The sequence below is a fragment of the Triturus cristatus genome, chromosome 1_1 (assembly GCF_964204655.1).
Source record: "Triturus cristatus chromosome 1_1, aTriCri1.1, whole genome shotgun sequence".
In the NCBI taxonomy this organism is placed as follows: Eukaryota; Metazoa; Chordata; class Amphibia; order Caudata; family Salamandridae; genus Triturus; species Triturus cristatus.
This window is the reverse complement of record NC_140579.1, coordinates 236,639,387-236,664,340: the sequence shown is the minus strand read 5'-3', so window position 1 is coordinate 236,664,340 and position 24,954 is coordinate 236,639,387.

Genomic DNA, 24,954 nt, shown 5'->3' with positions numbered 1-24,954 from the left:
TACAGCAGCAGCACATCCTACACCACCTCTTAAAGAAGGCACATCTATTTCTATTATCCTCTATGTTAGCCATTTTAGTTTAGCCTCTACTACTCCACTACTGTTTGAACTTTTCAATTTCAATCCTCCAGCAATTCTTCAGCTTTCAGTTTATCCAAATGATCTCTCCGTTCACTTGATCCAATTGAATCCTTCTTTCACTCAGTTTGGATACTTGTCATTCTTCACTTCAATTTCTTCAACATCAAATTGTATCAGATCTCCAACATCAAAATCCTCAGTACTCGACTCTTCTCCAATGTCAGTCAAGAGTACTTTCAGAATTTCACCAGTATCTTCCTCAACCACTTCTCTCAAGATCTCTTCCGGATTATCTCGAGTCACTGCTTCTTCTTTTCCTCCTTCAGACAGTGCCACATAAGACCATTCCGGTGATCTGTACTTTTGGTTGGGTCTTCTTACTCTTTTTATTTCCACTGGTTCGTTTGACTCCTTTGATTCTTCTCCTTCAGCTTTTGAACTTTGACTCGAAACTTCATTCACTTGTTCAGCTTTCGATGTATTTGCTCTTATTATTTTGTATCTCAACCTCTTAACTCTGTTGTTAGGCCAACGGTCTCCTCTTAACACCTTTTTCGGCTTTATTTCTTTATTACTTCTTTCTCCAATCCAAGTTCTCTTTCTCAGAACTCGACCCTCTGTTTGTTCATCTTCATCATCTGTTTCAAGTGCCTCTTGTTTCCGCTTTCCAGCAGCTTTCTTCTTTTCCACAGATTTTTTCACCACTGTTTGAGACTTCCCTACTCCTGTCCCTCCTCGGGTCTCCAACACGCAATCTTCTTGCTGTCTACTTGTCCCTTCACCTGACTCATCAAGAATGTTCCCTACACCTCCTCGGGGGTCTTCCGCAATCTGTCCCTCTTTATCTTTTCCTGACCCTACTTCTTCAAGTATAATCTCAAGTGGTTCTTCAATCTCCTCCTCTTCCGATTCAGGAGTAGTCTCTGTGTGATTTCTCTTTTCTTTTCTTTTTCCTTCGCTGCTGTTTGAAACCTCAGGCTCTCTTACAGAATTTGATCTCCTCTCTGATACTCGCAGTGGTTCATTCGAAGCTCTTCCTACTTCTTTCCCCACTGATTCTGTATCTTCGTCATCACTGGAATCTGACTCTTCAAAATATTCTTTACCAGTCCCTTCTTTCGGGTTTGGAACTCTCAGAGTATGACTTGCATGTACCCAGTGCTTCACTCCAGCACACTTTACTGCAGTCGTCGTAGTCAGAATAACTTGTCTTGGCCTTCCCCACCTTGGAATCAAGCAATTTCTTCTTCTGTGAACTTTTATCCTCACCCAGTCTCCTGGACTCAGATCATGGGCTTGCTTCTTCTCAAGTGTGGTAGCTTCTTCCCCAACCTGGTGAAACACAGAATGAACTGCGTCAGCCAGGCCTTTACAGTAATCCAAAATCATGTCATCAGTTATTGTCACCAACTTATTGACAGGCACGAATGCATGGCGCATAGCACGTCCCATGATTATCTCGTGCGGACTCAAACCAGTAGTTCTATCTGGAGTAGATCTCATTGTCATCAGAACTAGAGGCAAAACATCTGGCCATTTCATGCCAGTGGCTAAGCACATTTTTCCAATCCTATTCTTGATTGTGCCATTAATCTGTTCAACCACACCAGAAGCCTCTGGTCGGTATGCACAATGTAGCTTCTGCTGTATTTTCAATGCTTCACAAATCAAACCCATAAGCTCATTTTGAAAATGTCCACCTCTATCAGACTCAACTGTTACTGGAAACCCGTACCTAGGAATCAACTCCCTTAACAGTAACTTTGCCACTGTTAATCCATCATTTCTTCTAGTCGGGTAAGCTTCCACCCACCTTGAAAACAAACAGACTAAACCAGTAGTTCTATCTGGAGTAGATCTCATTGTCATCAGAACTAGAGGCAAAACATCTGGCCATTTCATGCCAGTGGCTAAGCACATTTTTCCAATCCTATTCTTGATTGTGCCATTAATCTGTTCAACCACACCAGAAGCCTCTGGTCGGTATGCACAATGTAGCTTCTGCTGTATTTTCAATGCTTCACAAATCAAACCCATAAGCTCATTTTGAAAATGTCCACCTCTATCAGACTCAACTGTTACTGGAAACCCGTACCTAGGAATCAACTCCCTTAACAGTAACTTTGCCACTGTTAATCCATCATTTCTTCTAGTCGGGTAAGCTTCCACCCACCTTGAAAACAAACAGACTACCACTAGAACATACCTTAGTCTGTTTACTTGGGGCATTTCAATGAAATCAATCTGCATTCTTGTAAAAGGACCTCCTTCTCTGCCTATTGTTCCCAGACTCACCACTGTCTTTTTCCCAGTGTTAAATTGCTGACAAACTAAACACCTCTGACAGATGCTTTCTGCAATTGTCCTGAACTTTGCATTGTACCAGGTCTGCTTGAACGACCTAACCATCGCGTCCCTCCCCAAATGTCCCTGGCCATGATACATCCTTGCCATTGACGACAAGATGGAGTTGGGCATCACTGGTCTGCCATCTCTGTAGACCCAAACATGGTCTGTTTCTCTTGGAGCACATCCTGCCTTAATCCAATCCTTTTTCTCTTCCTCTCCTGCCTCATCTTGCAACTGTTTCACTTCATCCCAGGTCTCTAGGACATTAGTAAACATCACAGAGAGAAAAGACATTTCCCCTTCTCTGTCCCTGTTGATGGACTGATTCGTCTTGGCACAGTATTGCGCAACATCGTTGGCATATCTGTTTCCGACCGTTATAAAATCCTCCCCTAGTCCATGGGCAGCACATTTTACAACTGCTAACTCCTTAGGCAGCTGTATCGCCTCAAGCAATTTACCAATCATTTCAGCATTCTTTATTGGAGTTCCACTCGATGTCAAGAAACCTCTTTGTAGCCAAAGTTGGCCAAAATCATGCACCACTCCAAATCCATACTGACTATCAGTCAACACAGTCGTCCTCAAATCTTTCCCAATTTCGCAAGCTTTTGTCAATGCTATTAATTCAGCAACTTGCGCAGACTTCACTCCTTTCAATGGTGATGCTTCCATGACCTCTGAAACTTTGCATACCGCATATGCTGCACATAGCACACCATCATCATTTCTCAGGCATGATCCATCCACAAACAACACATGATCACTCTCATTCAATGGTAAATCTCTTATGTCTGGTCTTGGTTTTGTACAGTACTCAAGCACATCCAAACAGTCATGATCATCTTCCATTTTCACACCCACATTTTCAATGTCTGGCAAAAGCGTCGCTGGATTCACATTCACACATCTCTCGAGAGTCACATTTGATGCTCCCAGAATCACTTTTTCATATTTGGTCAATCGACTATGTGACATGTACTGAGTTCTGCTTCTTGTCAAAAGAATTGCCACATTGTGAGGTACGAATACCCTTACAGGATATCCCATTATGATTCCTTCACTTTGTTCCAGACTCCTGCATGTTGCAGCCACAGATTTCAGACAACCTGGTAAACCCACAGCTACAGGGTCAAGTGTCGATGAGAAGTACGCAATAGGCCTTCTCAGTAATCCATGTTTCTGAATTAACACTGAAAGTGCACATCCATTTCTTTCACTGCAGTACAGCTCAAATTCTTTCTCATAGTCAGGCATACCCAAAGCTGGAGCCTCACACATTTTACTTTTGAGCTCTTCAAATGCTGCCATTTGTTCTGCATCTAGATCCAATGGATCCGTCATTTCACTTTTTGTCAGTTTAATCAGTGGCTTTGCTATTAGGGAAAAATTAATTATCCACTGACGACAATAACCCACCATACCCAGGAACATTCTCACTTCTCTCTGGGTTTTTGGAGCTTTCATTTCTCTGATTATTCTGATCCTGTCAGTAGTCACTTTTCTCAGACCCTTTTCAATATTGTGTCCAAGATAATGCACCTCTTTCTTGCAAAACTGTAATTTGGCTGGAGATACCTTTACCCTCCATCTGCCAGATGATTCAGTAAAGCTATGGTATCTACTTCACAAGCTTCACGTGTCTTTGATGCCACCAATAGGTCATCAATGTACTGCACTAACACTGAACTCTCGGGCATGATCAAACTCTCCAACGATTTTTTCAATAACTGATTGAATATCGAAGGACTCTCCGTATACCCCTGTGGGATTCGACACCATGCTAAGATACGCTGGCCAAACCTAAATGCAAAAATCGGCTGGCTATCATGATGCAATGGAATTGAAAAGAACGCATGACACAAATCAATCACTGTATACCACTCAGCATCATGTGGAATTTGATACAGGATCACTGATGGATTTGGCACAATAGGACAACATGCCACCACAATTTGATTAACTTTTCTCAAATCCTGTACGATCCTAAATTTCCCATTGGGCTTTTTTAGTCCCATTATCGGTGAATTACACGGACTACTCAGTAGTTCTCTCAGGACTCCTTGCTGAATCATTTTCTCAATTATAGGAGTTATCCCTTCAATTATTTCTGGTGTCATTTTGTATTGAGGAATGTTAGGATATGTGATTCCCTCTTTTACTGCAATTTTCACTGGATCTACATTATTCATCAATCCCACATCCTCTCCAGTAAAATCCCAAACTGTCCTTTTCACTGTGTCTCTCAGCTCTTGAGGCAAATCCTCCGGATTAAACACAGCAAATGCACCAATTAACTCACTTTCTCTATTTTCTAGAGTCACTCGGTACAAAGCATCTTCATCTGGTGTCTCAAAGGCTATTCCATCCGGTGTACAAAAAATTGTGCAGTTCATCTTGCACAACAAGTCCCTACCCAATAGGTTCACTGGACTCGTGTCACAGACAATGAATCTGTGCATGTCTGAAAATGTCCCTATCTGTACTCTTACCGGTTCAGTAAGACGTGTTTTGATTTGTGTATTGGCTACACCAACTACTTGGATTGCTTCATCCGAGAGAGGAAGATTTCTAACATCTGTTGACCTGACAGTTGATCTTGTCGCACCTGTGTCTACCAAAAAAGTAACACTCTCTTCATTTATTTTCCCATCCACAAATGGTCCTGCCTGGTCTATTTCTAGAGTTGCACCAAGTATGCACTCTTCTTCCTCTCCTCGGCACCGTCAATAATCACCCTCAGACTCACTCCCTTCACTCTTTAACAAGTACTGCTGTACTTTGTTAGAACGTCTTGGTTTGTTTACCTGCTCATCATTGTAGAATCCTGAATCCTGATTATACTTTTGTAACCCTCTATTCTGCGGCAAGGGCGGTTTTGGCTCTTGACTCTGCTGTCTCACAACTTTCTGTTGTTGCTGCTGTTGATTATTTCCTTCGTTCTGGTTCTGCACCTGTTGATTTAAAGGTTTACTCTCATTACTCACTAATGGTGGATTAGGACACTCCGATCTCCAATGCCCCAATTGGCCACAGTTGTGACAAAGGAACTTTTTCTTCGCTTCCTCAAGACTTCCTTTTCCTTTTCCTGCATATCTTGGTCTATTCCCTGCATTATTTCCTGGATTATTCGCTTGTTCCACTAACTGTGCTTCTTGTCTCTCCGCAACTTTCACTTGTGCCCACATTGCTTTCTCTTTCAGCTTTCTTTGTTTTGCTTCAATTTCATCACTGAAGTATTTTGCATGTCTCAGGATCTCATCTACTTTCTTACTCTGCCAATCCACTGTGTGCTCACAAATTCTCTCACCAATTTCAGGTCTAAGGCCATATACAAATCTGTATACAAAGTGACTCAAATCTTTGTCACCCAGGTGTTCATCTCCACTGAATTGTTTAAATGCCAGTATCAGCCTCTCGTAAAAAGCATGAACTGATTCTTTCGCTTCCTGTTGTGTTCGATCTATCTTTACCCAGTCTGTCTCTTTTGCAGGTACTTTACTCTTCAGGTATACCATCACCTGATCATACTTCCTCATTACCTCTGGATCTGGTGCCCCTGTTCTTGGGTCTCTTGGATATTCCTCAGTAGGCCAACTCACAACTATTTTACACTCAGTCCACAAGTCTGCTGGAACAATTATATCAAACAGACTATTCAGGTCAACCCACAGCACTTTTGACAATTTCACAAACCTATCTACCTGCCTATACCACTGGACGGGCTTTTCTCTCAATCGAGGGAAATCATTCGTAAATGATAAAATATCCTGTCTGGTCCATGGAACATGTACATATCCTCCTCCAGGTATTTCTCTCATAGGATAATTATCCACTGGTTTCTCCTTTTCTCTCACTGGAAATGCTGAATAAGTTGTTCTATCTTCAGTCTCATCTCTTTTCTTATACCACCTATCCTTCCACTTTTCAACATCACCCCATCTTCGCAATAATGCTACCATCTCTTTAATCTGTCCTGTTCTACCAGTAGCATTCACATTTTCAATATCCTTCTCTGTAAAATCCATCCTGTAAGTTCTCTGTAAAGCCTTCACTTTATCAATGTCAACTCCCTGTTCATTTGCTATTGCTCTTAGCCTGTCATGTGTATTCCTTGCTCTCCAGGTAACACTCTTACACATAAACATTAGTTCACCATCATGATGACTCTTCAGAATCTCTGTTGGAACTGTCCCTGTGACAAGCTCTTCTAGTTCTACACGTAACTTAGCTACATCAATTACTTGTGAATCTTTATCTTTTTTCTGTAGAACCTTCATCCAATCATTCAAATCATCAACTGTTATTTCAGCAGTTTTTCTCACTGGAACCACTCTCTTTTGCGGTTCTAAAATCGGCATCCCTGAACAACTAGCTTCACTAGCATCCAATATTTCACTACATGTGTCATGTCTTGATTGTCTCAGGTCATTTCTTTCTGCTCTTTTGCCTGAATCTCCTGAAGGACCAACTGAATTTGTCAGATTATTCCCAACATATGGAATCACCAGTCCATTCTCACCTGCTCTCTGTTTGACAAACACAGGCATAACTGGACCTATTGTTACAGGCACCGTAACAGCTTCTAGATTTTTTGTTAACTCCCTAATCTTCTCAGTCAACTCTGTTGTAGTTCTGGCTAATTGTCTGGCATTCTTATCAAGGTAATGATCACTTCTCACCTCAGGTGTCTCATTTTCCGTCTCACTAACACAAACTGTATCTCTTATCGGAGAAACAACTGGTGTACTTTTGTCCGGTTCTGGTCTATATGGAGGTGGTCTTTTGTAAATCATGTCATTTAAGACCTCATCCTCATACTCATTAACTCCATATTTTCTTATTTCTGACTCAGGAACCCTTTCTGCTCCTCCTTCAACTGTTCTCATCGGATATAATCCCTCTGACATACTAACATCTCGCCACCTTTTCATTCGATCATGATGAGTCTCACGATCATGTCTCCTCCCAAACATGTACCTATAATACCCTCCAGATCTTTGTTTCTCTCTCTCATGTACTTCTTCTTCCCATTCCACTAAAGCCTCGAACTGTGTAGGTCTCGGTTTCGGGTCAAGACATAACATCTTTTCCCGTAAATTTCTCAACACGGCCAGATTAAATGAACCATGTTCTGGAAATGCTAGAACACCATCTTCTTTAGTATACCTAACCCAATTCTCCAACCATATACAGGTATGAAACCCATGTCTTGCAGCCATGAAGGATGCAGGTGTTTTCGGTGGAGGTAACAACTCGCCCTCTCTTGTTTTAACATCTTTATCCTTGCTAAACCACTTTTTAACTTTACCAAAAAATGTTTTCTTCTTCTTCTCTTCTTGATAATACATTTTAACGTTTACAAAGTACTCTCTACTCTTTCCGTATTATATGTATACAATACGAATTTTCAACCAATTGCAGCGCGACTCACACTAACGCACCAATCCTGGAACGTCTACGTCATTAAATAACTCTTCCAATCCTTGCGCGGCTCACACTAACGCACCAATCCTAGCGCGAGCACTATTCTGATTTACCATCCAAACAGAGCGCGGTCTTTCTGACGTCAACAGTCGCTGCAGTTTGTCTCTGTCTTCTGTCACTCGTCTACCCCTCCTTTACAAAATCTTTTCAGTAGACTTCGTGTCAAAATTTCTACAAAATCTATTAGTTACAACATAAAAACATCTCCATTGTCTGCTTCGCTAACCACAGAATAGTAAAAAAGAGTCTATTTCATAAGAAACCTTTCATTGACACAGTAGCACTTCTTCTACTCTGCCCTACTAACATACATTCATTAACTGTTTCCTCTAGGACTTGTCCAAAGAGTCTTACAATCAACTAAATGTACAAACATTCACGCACATTCATACAAAGGAAATATAGTACATACGCACAGAATCCTGCTTCCCGAGAACAGACAATCTGCTCCACTACAGAATTATAACACACATTAACTAAGCAAGCTTTCTTTGCCCAGTTCTTCAAATAAGCTCAGAGAATACCTATTACTCCTCCCGCGATAAGCTTTAACGGAAATCCTTACGGATCCCTGGGACTTAAGACCAGAGTTTCACAGATAACCTTCACTATCATTCACACTCCTCATATACCAGAAATATCTAATAGTAACATACAACGATGTCACTAATTCCGAACCCAGACAATGTGACGCGCAACTTCAATTGTCACACGTTATTCCTTACAATTCCGTCTTTCCCGAGAGCAGCATTTACTTCCCTCTGCCCTACTACGGAACTGCTACAGCTTCCAAGTTCCAGAAGCACTACATATAACTCGACATTACGACTCCAACATATAGTATTAGTACATATACCAACATGAACCAATAATCAATAATCAATAAAAACAATCTTATCTAATCAAGACAATCATCAAAAACCATCAATCTCTGCTACCAGGAAATTGATAGAGTTCAGGGTGTGTACAATATTCCCACTACCACGGATAGAGTAATCTCACAGTTACACGCACATGCATACATCATACGCTAGGGCCCATTTCACTAACATACGCTCAAATACTCTACCAGCAATAAACCTGTGGAAGGAAAACACTCCTAAACACCCTGCATCTATATCGAGGTCGATAAGACCTGGTTTTTGTGACTGTCCCTAAGCATAACCTATACAATATATACAACAATAATCAATAATGTAAACCCAATAATTGACAAGAAAGAATATCCAACACCATGTTTTAAATTATATTGCTTTATCTAAATTAGTCAAAGAAAATCAATCAGAGTAAATCATTTCTCATAGTTACCTATTCTAGCTAAATGTCAGAACGGGTCAGGACAAGTCTCTCGGTAAATGTCTCTCAAGACGAAGTCCCTTCAGCATCAATCCTCAGCAACGCAGATTCGATACGCGGCAAAGGCAAAATGGCAAGTGGCAAAAGACCCTCTCTAGGCTAACATCTTATAATACTCTAAACAATAGAAAGATACATTGGGAACATAGAAAAAAACCATAATGTCCGCCGGACTTGCTGAGCAGAGCGAGAAAGAAAGGATGTAACATTGCTACATTTGAGAATCTCCGCACAGGAAAAATACACATAGCGAAAACTACGGAACAGGAACCAAGAAAATAAAACATGTATCACAATTATCCTGCTTCTCCTCAGCCATCGAGCCACAGTTCAGAGCTTCTCTCTAAGGCTCCTTTGTTTCCCAAGGCTGCCAAGGACACTTTCACTTCTCTTGGAGACCTCCCAAAAACTGCTGCCGTTCTCATGGAAAGTTTTCGACAAGGACCATGGTCAGTTAGCTTCAGGACCATTTCCAGCAGGGGTCTCCCTCGTCTCAGTTTTCAAATTACAATCACAGCCAGGCTCACTATTCAGCCTTCTTTCTCAGGCCAACATAGGCCTTAATAGACCATCTTAATTAAAAGAGACAAAAACAACGTTACTACAGCATAGTGATTAAACAGTGTTAACCCCACTAATACCCTTATGTGTATGCATTTATCTAGCACTTGCAACATGGAAAAGCATTAATTCAAAAGCGTTTTGTGCTCAAAAATAAACAGCACATAGCAACGTTTAAACATGAAAACACATTTAACGCGCGTGTTATTATCAGTCAGCACATTTAAGCACATTCACGTGTAACCCTTTCTTGTTAGGACAAACGGATTGATTAATATAAACGCACTTGCACAAGACAAATAATTAATTATTAATTATTAATAAATTAGTACAACGAATAGACATGCCAGAGCTTCAAAAGCCCCAGAATTTTCAAACTGAAAACTCTGCTCCAGCAATACAACCAATATTATCATAGAAAACCAATCGGAATGGAATTATAGTGAAATTCTAATGTGATCTCATAAGTTCAGCCATTTTGGATTGGGATGGTAATGTTATGTTCATGCAGGAGTACAATAACTCTTCCCTCAATTACTGTTCAAAGGAAGCAGGATAATTTTATCCTGTCATTAATTCCTGTCGGTTGCATGCTGTCCATTTTTCTGATCCAGAAATATTCTGCTCTAAGTCTTTGTTTATGAGCATCCATAGTTGGGTGTGGTTTAATCACTTCCAGTACAATAAATTGTAACTGTGAGATGTTGTGACCTGCTTCTATCCAATGAGTAGCCAATGTAGACTTCTGGTTCTTATTCCTAATATTACTTTTATGTTCAGTTATTCTTATTTTTATCTTGCGTTCCGTTTGTCCTATGTACAACTTTCCACATATTCTAGTAAATATGGTGCAGCCCTGCGTTTCTAAAGTGACGAAGTGTGTTGTTAGCCTTCTTGGCTTAATGACATGCTTCACCACTTTATTGTAAATATGCCCCTGAAACTTTAGGTGATGGTACTAGGAGGTGCAGAGTTTTCTCATGAAAAGAGTGAATATAGACCTCGAGAAAAGTACAACACTGAAGACCACAGACCTAAGATAGCTTCATTGAGAGATCTTGCTTTTGTATGCCAGGCTAGAAAACAAGGCCTATAAACATCAGAGTCAATAGGAAACAAATAAAATACTTTAATATGAGCATGCACAATGGCAGTGGCTTAATCAATATGGTAGTTAATTCATTATTAAACAGCAAAAACAAGTAGGGGCAAACCCTAAAGCAGAGCTATAGCCATTAGTCTACTCAATTCAATTTCACTTTCAGTTTCTTCACATTTTGCAGAAGTAGATTCATAAGCATTTTCACTGTGGTGGATAAAGAGCAGGCCCTTATTTCTGATACCACTATGGGCTCGATTGAGAGTTTGGCATCCTGGAGTGGGCCATCACGCCGCCGGCCCGCTCCAGGACGCCAAATAGGGTCGCCGCCGCCAGATTGCAAGTTGTTTATGGTCTGGCAGGTGGGCGACATGGCGGTCCTGCGGCAGTGCCTTTCAAAGGCACCTATGTATGCCATAGAACCACGCTGAGATCAACCTCCTCCTGATGAAGCCCTCGGCGAACCCCACTGACCTAAAAAACTACAGACCCATCTCCCTGCTCCTGTTCCCAGCGAACGTCTTCGAGAAAGCCATCAACAGCCAACTCGCCACCTTCATCGAAGAGCACAACATCCTCTACCCGTCACAATCTGTCCTCCTAGCCAAAGCAGATGACATCCGCTCCCTACTGGACAAAGGAGAAACAGTAGCCCTCATCTTCCTCGACCTCTCAGCGGCCTTCGACACGGTATCCCACCGCACCCTAATACGCAGACTCCATGATGCAGGAATCCTGGGCAAGGCCCTCGACTGGATCTACTCTTTCCTCTCTGGCAGAACGCAGCGGGTTAGACTCCCCTCTCTCCTCTCGGACCCTACACCAACCACCTGCAGAGTCCCCCTGGGGTCCTCCCTCAGCCCAACGCCCTTCAACACCTACATGGCTCCACTCGCCCCCATCGTCAGAACCTACGGACTCAACATTGTTTCATACGCAGACGACACCCAACTCATCCTCTTCCTATCCAACGAAGCCAACCCAGCCAAACACAACTTCCAAGAAGGCATGGAAGCTGTTGCCAAATGGATGAAAAGCAGCTGCCTACAACTCAACACTGACAAAACCTAAGTACTCATCATGGGCCCACTCCCCGATGCTTGGAATGACACCTGGTGGCCCTCCGCCTTCGGTAGCCCACCCACCCCCACGCACGCAACCTTGGAATCATCCTAGATGCCGAGCTCATAATGGACCGCCAGATCAACTCCGTCACATCCTCCTGCTTCCTCATCCTCCGCCTCCAATGCAAGGCCTTCAAATGGATCCCCTCGAGCACAGAAAAACGGTCACCCACGCCCTTGTTACCAGAAGACTCGACTACGGACACACACTCTATGCCGGAATAAACAAAAACCTCACCCGCAAGGTACAAAACATCCCGAACGCCGCCGCAAGACTGGTCCTCAACCTGCCACAACACTGCCATATCTCCCAACACCTGCACACACTCCACTGGCTCCCCATCAAGGCTAGAATCACCTTCAAGATCCTCACCCACGCACACAAAGCCCTCCACAACACCGGAACAGCATACCTCAACAGCCGACTCAACTTCCACGCACCCCAAAGAACCCTACGATCAGCCGAGCTCTCCTATGCCATGGTTCCCTGCGCCAGAAAGACCAGAGCAGGAGACCGCTCCTTCTCCTTCCTCGCGGCCAGAGCATGGAACGCCCTACCGCTCCACCTCAGAAAGACAACATCACTCCCCAACTTCACGAGAAACCTCAAAACCTGGCTCTTCGACAGACCCCCTCCTTGAGGGGGTCTGTCGAAGAGCCTTGAGACCCTTACGGGTGAGTAGTCACGCTTAACAAACCCTGATTGATTGATTTAGCACCGCCGCAGCATAGCCACAGCGTGTTCCAGCACAGCATGGACTGTGAAGTCCCTGCTGTGTCTTGGAACAAAGGGGTTCATGCACATGGGGGCACAACATGTGCCCACCCTGCACGCACTCCCATGCATGGGTACAAGGGGGCCCTATAGGACCGGACCGCCTTTGTTTCATGACCGCCTTTGTTTCATGGAGGAAGAACCTCCATGACCTGCAGTGACGCTTACCATTCCGCGCCGTTTCCAGGGTCGAAACGTCGACACTTTTTCATCACACATGTCTACACAGTTCTCTTGACCAAAAATGAATCATTATTGGGTCTTGCATTACATGTGCTAAATAGGGAGACAGGACAAAAATTCAAAATATTCTTTTAATTTATGTCAGATATGTATGTTTTGTATATAGTGTACCGTTCACTTCACCAGTCACCATCACCTTCTCACAATAGTCACCTTTGTATTGTCGCAATTTACTTGTGTTTGTGACAGCCATTTAATATTCAATACTTTTAGAAAATATAAGAGTAAATCAACTCTACTTGTGTTTTCTTGGTGTGTTCTTACCTAAAATTGTTTTTTCATTTATTGTGAATAAGGAATTGTGAGATACCTTTACCCTTGTATTGAATACAGTGATCACAGCAATTGTATCACCCAACAGAACCAATTGTTTTCTATATTACCAATACCCAGGTTCTGAGAGACACCGGGTCACCCCATTATCCTTAATGCAGTTTCTTTATTATACCTAGAGTGAATAATAATGTATTACTCACTCTTGGTATAATAAAGAAAATGCCGTTCAGCAACAGCCTGAGACAGCCATTGATACTGTCTAGCGGCTGGCGCAGGCGCCCAAGAATGCTTGTACCAGTCATCAGAGATTATCCAGGGCTGGAGAAAAGGCCAGTCCTGGCCTGGGGGCCCAAACACTGCTCAGTGCCTCCACATGCTGAAGTGTCACAGGTAAAGGAAGATGTGGGCACATCAGGCTACACGTCAATCAGCCATTCACACCCCACCCCTTCTCAACTTGTAACAGAGTTGGGTATGGGGGTATGGTGAAAGAGCAGAGACTAAAACCTCGAATCTATGACTGTGCAAGTTTGAAGTTTCAGTTTAAAGCACTAGAAGCAGCAGGAGTTCAAACAGGACCTGCACAGGCATCAAAGTAAGTAAAACAAATGGAGAGAGGGAGAGGGAAAGGGAGAAGGGGAGAGGGAGAGGGAAGGGGAGAGGGAGAGAGAGAGAGAGAGAGAGAGAGTGTGTGACAGTGTGTGCCCTTTAGAGAGTATGGTTATGTGTGAGCATGTCTATGTGACTGGGTGTTACTGTGTGAGACTGAGTGGGTTTTAGTGAGTAAGAGAATGATTGAGACATAGTGAGTCAAAGTGAGAATGATTGAGTCTGAGTGGGTCAGGGTGAGATTGAGTCAGAATGAGTGAGACTGAGTCAGTATGAGTGAGTCAGAGTGATATTGACTGAATCAAAATGAGTGGGCCTGTGTGTATCAGTGAGAATGAGTGATATGAGACTAAGATTGGCTGAGACTGACCGTGAATGAGTGAAACTAGGTGAGTCCGATTGAGTAAGTCAGAATGAGTGAAAATGAGTTGGATTGAGTGTGTAGGCCTTTTGTGAACCAGGTCCTTTGTGAGGTAGACTCAGTGAGAATGATTTAGTCTGAGTGAGATTGAGTCAGAATGAGTGTGAATGAGTATAACTGAGTGAGTATGCCTGAGTCACAGTGAAACTGAGTAAATCACTATGAGTGGGATTGAGTGAATCAGGGATAATAAGTGATTCAGAGGTGACTGAGAGAGACTAGATGAGAATGAGTGAGACTAAATGGGAATGAGAGATTTACAGTAAGATTGAGTGAGTCGGAATGAGTGAGAATCAGTGAATCAGGAGTGGGAAAAGTGGGACTGAATGAGAGTGAGTGAGACTGAGTGAGTCAGAGTAGGTAAACATGAGTTAAAGTGTGAAGGAGAGTTAAGTGAATGAGACTGCGTGAGAATGAATGAGAGAGTAAGATTGAGTGCAAGCAAGTGTGAGCGAACACTCTGAGCAGAAGTCTGCTCCGCTACGGTCCGCTCACTGGAATTTGAGGCTAGGATTACACCCCACCACTTATCAGGTGCCACTGGAAGCAGTTATACATATCTATCTCAATATAGCTAGTTTTTATATTATTTATTCTTCTATGTGGCACATCGTGTCATTAACAGGGCCTCACAGCGCTTCACGTCTCATTCAAATTTTACGAGAGAATTACAACTGTATGAATTTCCTGTCTCTGGCTGTCTTTTTTCAATATTTATTTTAGCTTGTCTAAAATGTTTAATGCAGGCTTTTGTAAAATATTGCAGTGATTATATTTGTTTGGGAAAATAGTTAGGTCATAAACATCTTAGCAAACTCTCACACATACCTGCTCAGACACATGCAGGCACAGCAAATGGAATAAAAACACCTACACACACACCTACACCCACCATTCTTCACACACCACCCTCCTACCGCAACAACCCTACCACCACCACCACATGACCCTACCATCATGAGCCTACCATCACCCTACCACTACCTTATCACCCTTCCACCACCACCCTACCATCACCCTATCACCACCACAACCATCCTAACTACAACACCATAATCAACTTACCACCACCCGACAACCAGCACCCTACCAGCACGGTAACCACCACCACCACCCTAACCACCACCTTCACCCTAACCACCACCTTCACCATGACTACCACCCTAGCCACCTCCAACACCCTACACTAATCACCACCCTACATTAACCCTGACCACCACCCTATCCACTATCACCACCACACTAACTGCCCCCTCCCCAAACTCCCATCACCACCCTAACCACACCAACCACTTCCACCCTAACCATCTCACCCACCCTACCCTAACAATCACCCTTCCTTAACCACTACCACCACTGTGACCCTACTCAAATCACCACCAACCTAACCACCAACACACTAACTATGACCACCATCCTAACCGCCACCACGACCCGAACCACAACCCTTACGCCACCCTGACCACCACCTTACTAACAACCATCTGAACCTCCACCACCTCCTTACCACCATCCTACAACCAATCTACCACGACCACCATCAAACCACCATCACCCTAACCACTTTTGGTTAAGCATTCCATTACACAGCGTGTGTTTTTCAGCTGTCTCCCTCCATGTCGCTCTCGCCTTTGTGCTTCTCCCTCACTAACCTCCGTGTTGTGCTTGCCCATGTGTGCTTCTCCTCCTACATTGCTTTCTCTTACCTGTGTGCTTCTCCCTGTTCCATGTTGCGCTCTCTCTCACCCATGTGCTACTGATTCCGCTCGATCCATGTTGCCCCGCCCTCGTAATTATTACCCCACCCGCGCCAGTCCTAAATTTGTAAAAAAAAAAAAACAGGGGAAAGCAGTCTGTCTACTTGCATCCAGGGGCCCTCATCTGATACTATGGGGATCATCAATAGTCTCCCCTCAGAGAATACCACACCGTCTCCTGGTGTCCCGTGCTTGCCCGATAACTCAGAAAGTACTAGTGCTGTTTCACCGCGGTTTATTGAACTACAGCCCCAGAGGAGTCCATCCCATCAATCTGATCTTCTATCAAATCCTCTGTGCCATCCTCAGCCTATGAACTTAATATCTTGGAATGTGGCGGGTTTGAAAAACAAGTTAGCCTGCCCAGAATGGGGTACCTTTATTGATACCTCTGACGTGATTCTACTCCAGGAGACTTGGGCCAGGGAAGAGGCTCATAGATTGGGGTTTGTGGCCTTTAATATTTCAGCCCGCTGGGGTGGTAAAGGCCGCCCCTCTGGTGGCCTAACAACATGGGTTGGTATACATCTGGGGTGCAGGGTGGATTTGATTCAAACAAATTCGGACGATATTCTATGTGTCCTTATGACATGGCCCTCCTCATATAAATTGGCGGTAGTGAATGTATATTCCCGACCAACTGCATTGGCAAAGGAATCTAAGACTATTGGGGAACTATCAGCTTTCCTTGAAACTTTAAACCGAGATATTCACTATGTAATCGCAGGAGATTTTAACTGCCACTTCGAGCCCCTGCATGGGCTGAATGAGGGGGTATTGTCGGGAGAGGATGAGTTCTGGGGAATCCCTCCTAGTAAGTCTACTTATGCAAAGGCCTGGACCCCATTGGCCATGCAGATTATGACTTTAACTCTTCATCATTCGGTCAGGGCGGTTAACGGTCGGAAGTCCTCAGACATTCCCTCCAAGCCTACTTACAACAAAAAAGATCGGGAATCCCATTTAGACTATGTCATGGTTGAGACCAGGTTGTGGCAAAAGATAGTGGACCTGGAGGTACTGAATAGAACGGACAGCGACCATAACGCACTGTTACTGAAAATGGAATCCCCTAATATCCTGAAAAGCCAAACTGAACCGACCTCTGACCCTGGTCTGGTCATTACCAATAACAGGAGGCGGGTCAAGTGGGGGAATCTCCGAGAGAAGAGGGACGCTCTCTCAAATTTATATACACTAATTCTACCTCTTCTTGAAAGGGCAAGTGACATTTGGGCACAGGGGCTACTCACCGGTACACCCAGGAACCTGATTACCGTTCACCAGGAATTGGTAGACACCCTGGCAGGCATTTTCAACCCTATTGCTACTTCTAGCAAGACTAGGAATTCCCCAACGTCCTGGTATAATGCCACGTGTAGGAAATCTAAATCCGATTTGATCCATGCCATCAAAATCGGTAGCGATAGGCTTACCATCTGTGCCCTCAGGCACTCCTACAAAGAAGTTATGAAACAGGCTAAAATAGATTGGGATCGGGAACGATGGGAGAATTTAGCCTCCGCACTTGCTAATAAGGAAGCGCGGAGATTCTGGGCAATCGTGAACACAGGGTGCGACGAACCCCGTAACGCGATTGAAGTTAATCTAGACGCGGGGGTGTGGGAATCCCATTTTAAATCTCTTTATGCAGCAACCTCTGATTTAGATCTTTTGCCCTTCCATGCATTCCCTCCAGGGGATGATGAGGCCCTGGAATTTTCCCCAGAGGTTGTCTCTAACACCCTTGCAAAATTGACGAGGGGTAAAGCTCCAGGTATTGATAAACTCCCTGGGGATATGTTCAAAGAACAGCCAAAGATATGGGCGCCGTATTTAAGTGCTCTATTTAATTCCATTCTGTATGGTGCTGAGGTTCCGGATTCTTGGCTGGGAGCAGAAATTGTACCAATCTATAAAAAGGGTTCTCCCCTGCTCCCCGTCAATTACAGACCCATTAGTCTCATTGATGTCCCCCAAAAAATATTTGCACGTCTTATTTTAGATCGTTTGCAGGAGTGGATCAATGAGTATGAAATTCTTTCACCATATCAGGCTGGATTTAGGAGCAAAACATCTACCATGGACCAGATCTTCCGTTTAATAATGCTGTATTGGAAGACTGTGACGGTAGAGGGTGGCAGCCTCTATATGGTCTTTCTAGATTTACGTTCAGCATTCGACACTGTCCCCAGGGGTAAACTTTGGGCTGTCTTACGGGATTTGGGAGTTCCGAATTCACTATTGGGGCTACTGGTGAGGTTGCACACACAAAATTTTGCACAGGTCAGGTGTGGGAGAGGGGGTGTAATGTCTGCTAGGTTTCCAGTGAACAAGGGGGTCAGGCAAGGGTGTGTCCTGGCACCCACTTTGTTCTGTCTATATGTAAATGGGATGATATCTTACTTGGATGCGGTGCCAAACAATGATGCACCCAGATTGGCTGGCAAGAAAGTCGCGGCTATAATGTTTGCCGACGACACCTTGCTATTATCTAAGTCACCCATGGGGATACAACGCATATTGGATGGTTTTAACAACTTTTGCTGTGAATATGGTTTACAGATAAATGTAGACAAGACAAAATTTATGATCTTTAACCCCTCATCACACACCAGACCATCACCCTCCTTGGATTCGGTTCCATTGGAGAGAGTTCAAACATTTCAATATCTGGGCGTCACACTAAGTGAAAATCTCTCCTGGGGTCCCCAGCTGGCCAAATCTCAACTAAAATTGACCCAAATAGCTGAGGGTATACTAAAAATGACAAATGCCTCCACTTATAAGCCTATAAGCCCTGGTCTTGAAATTTATAAAACGAGGGCAAGAGCGGCGGCATTGTATGGAGGGGAATTATGGGGGCATGCAGTTAGACCTGAAATTACAAAAGTAGAGAACAGATTTCTGCGGCAGCTGCTTCTGCTTCCCCAAAGTACACCTCTCCTACCGCTAAGGCTTGACTTGGGTCTTCTCCCCATCCAGGAGGAATTAGCCATTAAACCCCTTAGGTTTTGGAGGAGGCTATGGTTGACGCCCGAACTTCTGCAGTACAGAACCGAACTTCAAGAAATATTGTGTTTAAGCAAAGCAGTGCATATTCCCTGGCTCTCTTATGTCAAACAAGAACTCTTGACAATGGGCCTTGCGGATATGTGGCTCAACCCTGCAATAGCCTGTAGTAAGATTTCAGGGAAGTCATTTACTGAGTACCATAGATCTCGCTGCTCCAGTGTTTGGCTGCATGACTCGCAGAATGGTTCGATGGTAAATGCATTTTTAGAGGTCAAATCTGTATATTCATTTGAACATTATCTGAATGTGATTTACCCTACTCTGGCTAGGAAGCTTTATATACAATGGAGGTTCGGCTCCCTTCCTATAGCGTGCCTTACCGGCAAATGGTCTTCGTCAGGGGCCACTCAATGCCCAGGTTGCGGAATGGACAATGAAAATGAATGCCATATTTTATTTTTCTGCCCTCTCTACAGCAGAGCCCGGAAGTACTGGATAGTACCAATTTGTAGAAATTTAGGCTTCCGGAAATGCTCAGAAGCACTAAGGATTTTTAAAACTGATACTGCTGGTCACATTGTGTTTGCACTTTCAAAGTTTTTGCATACTGTTTGGATCAAAAGGAGTTTTGTAATTTCAAATAGTGGTTAGTAGTTTTGGTCTATATTAGACGCTGAAATTGTAGTTACTGCCCCATTACTGTATGTTTTTATTGTACATATCTTTTATTTGTTCTTTTATGGCTGAAACATTGCCGAAATAAAGATTTATTGATTGAAAAAAAAAAAAAAAATAAGTGCCAGGGCTCGGTCTGGAGGTCACTGTAGCTAGCACCACCCGTTGCCCCTACCAGCGCCACCAATGACAGAACCATCACAGCTACTAACCCTTAACTCCTACAAGTGTGACAATTCAGACTATCCCAGGCCCCCAAACCTATAAGAACGGCCTACTTGGCAGGTATTAGTAATTTTAAATGTGTATTGAATTAATAAACAACTGTTGTCATGTTCATCTGCAACTTAGTCAAACAGTGCTACCATGTGGCCAGTGCTGAACACCAGAAACCACTGGCTCATATTAAATACTAATCTGTGCCCTTCATGTTGTATCCACCCCTGCTCTCCTTCGTGCTTCACCCAACCATTTATTTAATGCTTTACACTATCTTTCCTTTCTTTATTCACCAATACAACTTGGTTCACTGCGCATTTTTTAGGCATGTGCATGCATGGTGCACACGCCTACAAAATGACGCGGCCGAAGCGGCTGCATCATATCACCCTATTTTATTTTTAGTTTCCTCTTTAGCCATGCAGCACAGCATCACTAAAACGTAATGGGAACACAAATAGTCCCCAAAGTCAAGAACTATTGGCTTTGCCAATGCTTGTTACAGATCTGTTTGATTAATGCCTGTTTTTAAACATCGAATGCCCACTACTGTAAACACAGATAGATTTTTAAGAGCAGGCACAGGAAATACATCAGTTTCTTAAACCCACATTTCAGTTTCACCATTGAGAGACAGCTTTTCTTTCGAGTTGGTCTGTGAATGCATGACCTAGGGACACCTCATCTTGTGTACATTGATGGGCAGCATATTTCACAATGACAACTTTAAACAGCAACAAGAGTACATTCAACACATCTTGTACTTGCAATCCTTTATTGATAGGGGTCCCTGCAGAAGTTAGGAACCTATGTTGCATCCACAACAGCATAAATCATGGTCGACTCCAAATGCATAGATGGGGGTCTGTAAATATGGTAGCTAAGGCAAATAAAAAAAAAATGTAAATGAAAAGAATTTTATTTAATAGCATAGTGTTGGCCATACTTATTTCTATAATAAATCTGATTTTAATAGTATACATTGTGTTGCGGTACTATAAGTGAAACCAGGGTTTAGGTCAACATATCCCATCGGGCTGAGACTATGTGTACAAGTGTGAGAGTGCTGAATTGAATTTAACCCAGAGGGAGTTATTTTAAGAACTTGCTGAGTCAGCGCGCATGCGCAGCTTGGAGAGACATTTAGTAGGTGAGTTTTCAAAGTGCTGCTGGCTGGCGACAAGCTTGCGTTCAGGCGCGCAACCGCCAGCTTTCAGCCCCATGGCTTTTCCTTTGCCTGCGCGCACCGCATCGCACACCACTCGCCAGCCTACTTTTGCCGTCGCGCGGCGCGCACGCTTGTTTAGTACGCTCAACAATGCGACACATTTGGCAAACTATTGATCTGTGCTCCACCCGTTAGGCCCGTGGACTGCTTCTTGGTACTTGAACCGGGCATGAAAACTGGTTTGCTAAAACAAGTCGTTGCCACTTCTGCCGAGGGTCGGATTTCAGCACTGTTTACAGAGACACACCCACTATCCCCAATGCAAGATCCTGTAGACGGAATCTATCAATAATGCATGGGTGTACAAGAGCTTCCCTTTGCAAGCCCGCCTGCGTTAACCCATTTATTTACCTCGTGCACACCGTAAGGTGTGTGTGTGTCAGCGTGCGTGTAAGCACGAGTCAGTGTGTGCACAAGTTGTGGTGTGTGTGTGTGTCAGCATGCTTGTTCTCTCCCCACCCACCTTCGAGATCGCTGTCCTTTCGCGGTCACTAATTGGATAACTCCTTGTGCTTAACGGTAACTACCCTTAGCAATACACGTATCCAAAGCCCACGTGAACATGTGCAGTTGCGGCCATGTTTAAGAAGGGCTGTAAGCGCCAGGATCCCAACACCGCCCATAGGGCATTATTTCTTTACATGCAGCGCTTAGGAAAGGCACATATGCGATATGTAGCGCTATGTGAAAAGCGAATACTTCAATAAGCAAGCCAGTAGAGTTCACTTGTAAACAAACTTAAGTAGGTAGTAAATGCATTCATATTTTCGTCGAAAGACGACCTGCCTGCCGAAGAGGCGGATGTGCCGCTGACCGCGGCACCCGCAGGGGGCCACTAAAGCGGTCGGTGCCCTAGTGTCACCTGGGCACCGGTCACCCCTCCCGCCTCCCCCTCCTGGGGGGCAGGGACCCCGGCCGGTGTCCCCCTCCTCTTTCCTGTCCAGAAGTGACGCGACGGGCGTCACTTCCGGGGCTCCTCTGGGCGTGGGGGGAGGCTATATAGCCCTCCCCCACCATGCCGGCGACCTCTTGTCGCCCCACACGCCGCATGGAGAGGCCGTGTGTCGTCCCGTCGGCAGCGTCGTGTCGTCGCCTTGCACGCCTCTTGTCGCCTCGAGTGTCGCCCATCGTCGTTATCCTGGGGCCTGGTCGTGGCCTGAGCGCTCCTACCGACATATGTCACGGTGAGTGCAGCACAGCCACCCCCCCGACCTGTCCCTGGTTCCACAGGGGCCATGGCACGGGCTGCCATGGTGGGGGGGGGACGAGCTCTTTGGACGCACTTCGCCCTAGGAAAGCGTATGCCCCTCGGGGGGCAGTGCGGGACTTTGCGGTGCGTGTGCGCACGGGGGTCATGGGTAGGGCCGGTTGAGGTTCCTCTGCGTGCTGCCCATGGTGGACTTAGCTCTATGGGGGGCGACCTGGCCCGCTTGCATGCTGGTAGGAAGGTTGGTATTTATGGCTCTTGCGTTAGTCGCAGACCTACCAGCAGTGCGGGAGGCCGAGCATTCGAGGCGAGGAGAGCGTGTCGCCTCCCGGGCTCTCCCACCCTCTGGGGTCAAAAGTTGCAATCGGAGCCTGTACGGTATGGCCATGGACCAGTGCGGGCTCCGGTGTTTACTGCAGTGGCGCCAATGCGCCTGGCGACAATTGCCCGGTCTTTGCTGAGGAGGCAGTGTGGCTGGGGGGGGGGGGGGGATGTGGAGCAGCTCCCTAGGCCAGCCCGCCGTCTGGAAGGGTAGTTCGTCCTCGTCGCTCGCACCGACACGAACTCAGTCGTCCACGCGCGCTCCCAGGCATTGGGGCACTCAGGAGTACGGCTCCCGGGGATGCGGGAGGGCTTGGTGGTGGTATTTCTCACTGTGCGAACTCACCCTCGATCTGCTTCTGAGAACTGGGAGTGGCTGGCCGTGTTTACACCGGAGGCCAGTCTCACTCGGAGACGCCGGGTTTTCAGTTGCGGCACTAATTTGGTGTTGTATCTCCAGGTTTGGGATTTGCTGGCGGCTTCATCTGTGACGTTGGGTGGGCATGTTATACACTAATTCTAATCTCCAGGGCTCCTGTGTAGCCTCGAGAAATGGGTGTTCTGCTTCGGCGCTCGCCAAGCAGTGTTCGGTTCCCGACGCTGCATGTTTAAGTGATTAATGCCTCCGTGTAATAAATTCAGGGCCTCGGAGCATATGAGCATTTTATCTATCAAACTGCAGCGTTTCCGCGGTTTCTCTCGTACTTCGTGTGATGGGTGAAAATGCGATATGGCGCGCTACGGCCACTTGCTAGTGCCCCCACAAGGGGGGCTGCAGGGTGGTGAGCGCGAGGGGCCAGCTGTTTGGTAACGGTGGCAGACCCCAGACAGGGGAGGTTGGTAGCCCCAGCAGGGGAGACTGATCGGTGATTGAAGAGGGGGCAAAATATCCGTGTGAAACCCCATCTGCAGTGCACCATGTGCAGACGCGCATCGCGCAATAAGACAGACCACACCAAATTTTGACTTAGCAAAAAAGGTCACTTTATTAGGACAGGTAACTAAGAACCACTTATTGATACAATGTAAATATTATCAAATTGCTTCCCAAACATTTTTGCCACAAACAATTCCAAAAATACCCCAACCAAAATTTACCATAAATTACCCCATGTACTGCCCCAATGGCATCATTTCCTTTTTGACCATTTTGGTTTACCTGTCCAGCTTTTCCTCCACCCTCCCCCGGCCCCAGAGGGAAGGATAAGCCCGCTCCAGACTATCCAAACCCTCAAAAAACCGCATGAAAGAAAAACACATGAACAGAAACAAAATGTCACCTGTCCTAAACGTGACTTAAGATCAAAAAATTCATCAATATATATTATATATATATATATATATATATATTTTTTCTTTATTTTTATTTATTTATTTATTTATTTATTTTTATTTTTTTATTTATTTATTTATTTATTTTTTTATATATATATATATATATATTTTTTTTTTATTATTACTTTTTTTTTTTTTTTTTTATACAGAAAAAAGAGGGTGGGAGGGAGGGTCACAAAAAACGACCGTCTCCCTGCCTCAGCGATCGTTTCCCGCCTAAACGCCTTCCCAACGGTGAAAAACCTAAGCCCCGCCCCCTACCTAACACGTGATTCGCTGCGTGGTCTGTACCATCGCGCGAACCTTCCCAGGGGGACACCCGGCTCGCGCCGCGGTCCCCCCGGGTCCCATTTAGCACTAATGCGTCTAAAAGGAGGCCTCCTTCTCTAATTTGTTTGAAGGTGTGTGTTGTGTTGTGTAGTCAACCTTCCCCCCCCCCCTTAGCCTATTGCTTCTCCCCGCGCGCCCCTCCCCTCCTGCGCGCGGCAGCCACCAGCTGGAATGTTGACAGCTGGACATTCTGATGTTGACAGTTTAGACGGTTTGTTAGATCGTCAGTTATTCTTTATGCACTTTGCCTCCGGGTTGAGTGCGTTGTCCGTATGTGAATAAATAACTTATGAGTCTTACTTGAGCAGTCATCTTTACAGTGTGATATATGTAAATGAGGTAAGGGGGTTGCCACTCCGGTCGGGCAGTATTTCTGAGGCAGGCTCGGGGACTAATATGCTCCAGAGAGGCGTACTGACGGGGGACAACAGTAGAATTGGTTCACAGCACCGTTTGACGTTGCGAGGGACCGCCTGGGAAACCCCT